The sequence below is a fragment of the Paramormyrops kingsleyae genome, chromosome 3, assembly GCF_048594095.1.
Source record: "Paramormyrops kingsleyae isolate MSU_618 chromosome 3, PKINGS_0.4, whole genome shotgun sequence".
NCBI lineage: Eukaryota > Metazoa > Chordata > Actinopteri > Osteoglossiformes > Mormyridae > Paramormyrops > Paramormyrops kingsleyae.
The window spans coordinates 18,390,822-18,398,201 of record NC_132799.1 but is presented as its reverse complement, the minus strand read 5'-3'; positions in this window follow the sequence as shown (position 1 = coordinate 18,398,201).

The window sequence follows — 7,380 nt, the reverse complement described above, 5'->3', positions numbered from 1 at the left end:
CAGCCCTCTGGAGGGCTCTCCTGTCTGCAGAAGAGCACCCTGCATACCACACTGTAATGCATTATGCCAGGATTCTTTCGATGGTGGAGTGATAAAAAGCCATAAGCAGCTTCTGATCCAGATTGTTTTTCCTGAGTACTCTCAGAAAGTGGAGTCACTGCTGTTCCTTCTTAGCAAGCATTGTGGTGTTTGTAGACCAGGAGAGCTTCTCAAAGATGTGTATCCTCAGGAATTTGATGGACCCCACTATGAACAGTTTCTAAACAAACTGAACTATTCACTCTTTCTTAAAACTCCACCCTCAGGTTTCACCTCACCCCGTGGCTTCTGCTTTCATTGATCTGCTAGATAGCTGATGGGCATTTGCGAGGCATCGCTGACTCTGTCCGATTGTGTATTTGAGCTAAGTTCCCTCTTCGCCACGACAGAACAGTACAGCATCGGCCTATGCTGGACCGATCCGTCTGTCAGTCTCCCACTCCCTTCTTCACTCACTCATGAATTAGAGCCCAAGATGCTTAAACTCCTCCACTTGGGGCAGCAACTCATCCCCCACCAGGAGAGGGCAATCCACCTTTTTCCAGTTGAGATACATGGCCTCAGACTTGGAGGTGCTGATCTGCATCCCAGTCACCTCACAATGGGACAAACTGACCAAGTGCATGCTGCAGGTCACTGGCTGACAACACCAACAAGACCATGTCATCCACAAAAAGCAAAGATCCTGAGGCCCCTGTACCGGACCCCCTCCTCCCTTGGGCTACATCTAGAAATTCTGTCCATAAAGTTACGGACACAATCAGTGACAAAGGGCAGACCTGACGGAGTCTGACTTACTGCTGGCAATGTGAACCAAGCTTTCACTCCATTTATACAGGGACCTGATGATATGTAACAATGGACCCCGTACCCCAAATTCCTGAAGGACCCCCCCACAGGACCCTCTGAGGAACACGATTATATGCATTTTCTTAGTCCACAAAACACATGTAGACTGGTTGGGCAAATTCCCATGAACCCACCAGTATACTTGTGAAGGAGAAGAGCTGGTCCAGTGTTCCATGACCAGGATGGAATCCACATTACTCCTCCTGGATCTGAGGTTCGACAAACAAATGGACCCTCCTCTCCAGCACCCTAACATAGACCTTACCATGAAGCCTGAAGAGTGTGATCCCCCTGAAGTTAGGACACATCCTCCAGGCCCCTTTCTTAAAAATTGGGACCACCATCCATTTGCCAGTGCAAAGACCCTGCCCTCAGAATCCACGCAATGTTGAACAGGCATGTCAGCCAAGACAGCCCAACAACACCAAGAGCTTTCAACAACCAGAAATCTCAGACTAGACCATTGTAACTCCTAGCTGGTCTGCCTGAGCGCCATTCGTCCCCTGCAACTGATCCAGAATGCAGCTGCCTGACTTGTTTGCAACCTTCCCAAGTTGTCCCACACCACATAATTGTTATGCTCCTTCCACTGGCTTCCTGTAGCTGCCCACATCAGATTCAAAACACTGATGCTCGTCTACAAATCCAAAAATGTTCTAGCACCCTTCTGCCTAAAAGAACTAATCATTCTGCACTGATTTTATGCAACACACACAAAAAAAACATATTTGTGGATAGTTAGATATTTGTAGCTCATGGTACATATTCGTGGATTATCTTCTGTGTGTTACAAATAATAAAGTCCAATAAAATCTTCCATAAATACCAGTATTTAGTAATCACAAAAACCAGTGCAATAATAATAAATCCTTTTTATCTTATTCATCCAAACTATTTATATTTACAATGCCACCAGAAAGTATTCACACCCCTTCACTTTTTCCACGTTTTGTTACGTCAGACTTATTCAAAAATAGATTTGAGTATTCTTTTACAAATTCTACACAAAATGGTTCATAATGGCATAGTAAAAATATGTTTTCAGACATTTTATTTAAATGTATAAATAATGTAAACATTTAAACATAATAGGTAGATAAGTATTCACACCACTTGCTATGACACTAAAAATTGAGCTGCGTTGCATCCGATTTCCACTGATCATCTTTGATTCGCTTTTACAACTTGATCGGAGTCCACCTGTGGTAAATTCAGTTTATTGGACATGATTTGGAAGGGTACACACTTGTTTATATAAGGTCTCACAGTTGGCAGTGCATATCAGAGCAGAAACCAAACAATGATGTCCAGGGAATTGTCTGTTGACCTCCGAGACTGGATTGTGGCAAGACACAAATATGGGGAAGGATACAAAACAAATTTGGCAGCATTGAAGGTCCCGAAAAGCACTGTGGTCTCCATGTCTTCCGGTGACGAGTGAACGCTGGCATGATTTACTGCCGCTGCTCGTTTTGGTAAACTTATGAACTGTTATCCGATTTTTATCCAATTTTGTACGGATTTCTTAACCTAAGATGTCGCTACAACTGTTTTTATGGCTCGTTTGTGTCTGGTTCCTTTTGCTACCTGCTCTCCTGCCAGTGACGGGTTTATACCAGTACACAATTACTGACCTGATTTGGCTACGGAGTCATTTGCTTGTCCCCCCGCCAGCTGTACTGCATCTCCACCTGGATATCATTTACTATCCACGGCGGAGATACAACCATCGAGGCTCCCGTCGGAATCTCAACTCTTACAGCTCTACAGCCATAAAGTCCATCTGGTCCAGCTCTCGACGTACACGCTTTGTCAGCCGTGCCGTCAACCACAGCGTGTTAGCCCGCCTAGGCCGGTCGGCTAGCACTTTTAGCTCGGACAAGACTCCACTCAAGTGCGCTCTTCTCAACGTTCGTTCTCTGTCAAACAAGGGACATATCATCCGGGATCTCATCATTGACCGTGAGTTAGATTTTATATTTTTAACTGAGACCTGGCAACAACCTAATGACTTTTCACTGCTCAATGAAGCTGCACCACCAGGATTTGTTTACAAATCACAACCCCGTGGCACGGGTCGGGGAGGCGGTCTCGTGATGTTTTACCGCGAGAAGTGGAAAGTCTTGCCAGTATCCACACCTGTTTTTAGCTCGTTTGAGCATATGGTTTGTGTACTTTCTGGTCAAATTCCAACCATCATCGCCACTGTTTACCGCCCACCTAAACCTAATTGTAACTTTTTAGATGATTTTGTTGGTTTTCTTGCTTATTTATCTACTTTATCATCAAATATAATATTGTTGGGCGATTTCAATGTTCATGTGGACAATCCCAATCTGCCCCTCACTAAAGATTTCATCTCTTGTCTGGACAGTTTTGGGTTTCTTCAGTATACAACTTCTTCTACACACTCCAAAGGTCACATTTTAGATTTGATTTGCTGTTCTGGTGTCACTCCCATCAACATTACAGCTGATGAACTTCCTATAACGGATCATTTTCTCATCTCATTTACAGCTGAACTCACCCTCTCAATTACCAAGACACCACGTCATATCACCTTTCGCAATACAAAAAACATTAACTTAGCCACTTTAACTACAATCATTGATTCTTCTGCCATCTCTGATATCCACGATCTCTCTACCCCTGATGATTTGGTTTCTCATTATAATACTGGACTTCTAAACATTCTCAACTCCCTTGCTCCGTTAAAAACTCGATCTGTTTCATTCACTGTTTCTGCCCCCTGGTTCACCACTGGTCTTCGACTTATGAAAGCAAAAGGACGACAACTTGAACGACTGTATAGGAAAACTGGTCTCACTATACATAAAGAACTATATAATAACCATATTTTGCATTACAAGGATTCCATTGCCACTACTAAATCTCAGTACTACTCCAGTTTAATCACTGCTAATCATGGAAACTCAAAGTCACTTTTTACTATTTTAAATAATATTACTCAACCACAGGATTTCTTGCCTCCTCATTTGTTTACAAATTCCTTTTGTAACTCCATTATGTCATTCTTCACTGCTAAAATCTGTAATATTTATCAACATCTTGACTCCATTCCTTGCCAACATCACACCTTTGTTGACCTTTATCCATCCACACACACATTCTCTTCTTTTTACCTGCCCTCTTTCTCAGAACTCACTGAACTCATCCAGAAATCTAAACCGTCTACATGTCAACTCGACCCTTTACCTACATATCTTGTCAAATCCTGTCTTCCCTCTCTTCTCCCTATCATCGCTTCCATTATTCACTCCTCTCTTATTATTGGAATTGTCCCAACATCCTTCAAAACTGCCGTTATTACACCTATTTTGAAAAAGCCTGGTGCTGACCCCACAAATTTCAACAATTTCCGTCCTATATCTAATTTACCTTTCATTTCTAAAATTCTCGAAAAAACAGTTGCCACTCAAATTCATTCTCACCTTGCTCAAAATAATCTTTATGAACAGTTCCAGTCTGGTTTCCGCCCACTTCACAGTACTGAAACAGCACTTGTGAAAATCACTAACGACCTTCTTATGGCAGCTGATTCTGGACTACTCACCATTCTTATCCTTCTTGACCTGAGTGCGGCCTTTGACACCATTTGTCACACCACCCTCCTTAATAGACTATCATCCATTGGTATTGTTCAGACTCCACTAAAATGGTTAAAATCTTATCTCTCTGGCCGCACTCAGTTCATTCAGCTTAAATCATTTAAATCCGTTCTCTCCTCTGTCACTACAGGTGTGCCCCAGGGCTCTGTCCTGGGGCCCCTTCTTTTTATCATTTACCTTCTTCCCCTCGGTAATATTTTACGTAAATTCAATGTTAATTTCCACTGCTATGCGGATGACACCCAACTCTATCTCACTACAAAGCCTTCAGCCACTTTACCACCTACTACTCTCACTGATTGTATTGCTGAAATAAAATCCTGGTTTACTCTTAACTTTCTTAAACTTAACAGTGATAAAACTGAGGTTATCCTCATTGGTAGCAAATCCACATTATCCAAAACTAACAGTTTCTCTATTATAGTGGATAATCTCACCATCCCCGCAGGTTAGGAGTCTGGGTGTCATCCTTGATAGCACACTATCATTTCAATCACACATTAATAACATTACCCGGTCAGCTTACTTTCACTTAAGAAATATTAATCGTCTCCGTCCATCTCTTACCCCCTATTCTGCAGCCATTCTTGTTCACAGTCTAGTGACTTCCCGTCTAGACTACTGCAATTCACTTCTTTTGGGTCTCCCTCACAAGTCCCTCCGTAAACTTCAGCAAGTCCAGAATTCAGCTGCCCGAATTATTACCCGAACCCCATCCGTCCACCACATCACTCCTGTTCTTCAGCAGTTACACTGGCTCCCTATTCAGTTCCGTATCCAGTTTAAAGTCCTCTTGCTGACATTTAAAGCTATCCACAACCTCTCCCCCCCCTATTTATCTGACCTCCTTCATGTTTCTATTCCATCTCGTTCTCTCAGATCCTCTTCCTCATTATATTTGTCTGTTCCACCTGTCCGTCTTACCACCATGGGGAGCAAAGCATTTAGCCGCTCTGCACCCCGCCTTTGGAATTCCCTCCCATCTCATCTTAGAAACATGGACTCATTTTCTCATTTCAAATCTGGACTCAAAACCTATCTGTTCAAGCGAGCCTATTCATTGTAAAACCCATTTATTTGTCATTTATATTTATTTTTTTTTGCATTTTATCCTTTGTAGTGTGTATAAATTTTATGTATGCCTGTATGGTGACCTTGAGTGTCAGAAAGGCGCCTTTTAAATAAAATGTATTATTATTATTATTATTATTATTTGGAAATGGAAGAAGTTTGGAACCACCAGGACCCTCCCTAAATCTAGACGCCCCACCAAAAAGAGTAATCGCAGGAAGAAAGCCTTAGAGAAGTGACCAAGAACCTAATGGTCACTAAGGCGGAGCTTCAGTGTTACCTTGTGGAGATAGCTATGGTTGACCTTCTGGATGGTTCTAACACACTCCACCAATCAGGACATTATGGTAGAGTGGCCATAATGGCACATGGCAAAAAAAGGCACATGGCAAAAAAAGGCACATGGCAGCCCGCTTGGAGTTTGCTAAAAAGCACATTGAGGATTCTCAGACTGTAAAAAGCAAAATCCACTGGTTTGGTGAAACCAAAATAGAACTTTTGGGCCTGAAATCAAAGCAAAAAAAACAGGAACTGCTCATCACCAGGCTAACACCATCCCTACTGTGAAGTAGGCTTGCCACGATAGACGGTGTTGACGGTGTTACCGGTTTTAAGACGCAACACCGGTGACATCACTTTTCCACCGTGATACCGTCCCCACATTTGTTTTTTTTTTTAAGTATTCGTGTTTTTATTAAATATTTATTTGAATTAAATGGAAAATATATTTCTAAATAATTTACTTAAGACGAGAGCATGCACTATAATTAAAAGCTGAACATAGCTACAATGCGTCATATTTCATTTATCACGTGAGGAGATCGAGAGGAGTCGAATTTACAGAAAGAGAATGGCGGACGATTTAGTGTCAAAACGCAATGCAAAAGACAATAAAAGTTCTGTTTAATATCAGTGATTTTTTTTTGTAGTTTCGTTGTCGTCCATTCAAACAATTGACGCCGAATTGCCAATTCCCGCAAAACTAAAAGTGAAAGTATAATACGCACGCATTTATAAGCCATTTAAAAGCAGGGAAAAAAGAGAAAACCCCATCCCCACGGTGATACCGGTATTACCGGTGTTGTCACATGTCCATTAACCGGTGGGGAAATTTCCTCATCGTCACAACCCTACTGTGAAGCATGGTGGTGGCGGCATCATGCTGTGGGGATGTTTTTCTGCGGCAGGAACTGGGTGACTAGTCTGCATAGAGGGTAAGATGACAGCAGCCAAATAGAGAGATTCTTCGAGAAAACATGCTCCAAAGTGCTCTGGAACTCAGACTAAGGCGACGATTCATCTTCCATTTGCAGCCAAAGGTACTTCAACAAAATATTAAGCCATGGGTGTGAACACTTATGAAACACTGGATTAACAAGCCTTGGGCAATAAGAAAAAATTTGCACATTTCTAAAAAGTTGCTTTTACCTTGTCATTATGGGGTACTGTGTGGAGATGTTTGAGGAACAACTATACTCAAATCTGATTCCGAATGAGTCTAACATAAAATGTGGAAAAAGTGAATACTTTCTGGTGGCACTGTACTTCCTGCCTCTGCGGCTGCATATGCTTACAAGAGTTTTAATTGTATGACTTTTCCCTTTTCTCTGCACTGAACAGCAGCAGCATTCCTGGTTTGTTCAGTATTCAATATACAACATTAAAGCTCCTTTTCTATTCAGTTCAGGAAAGCGGCATAGAGATAGTCTTTGAAAGTCTACACTACGGACACTTGCAGTTAGTCATCTGCTTTAAATTGAGAGGGTGCTGGAAAGGTCTACACAGACACGTA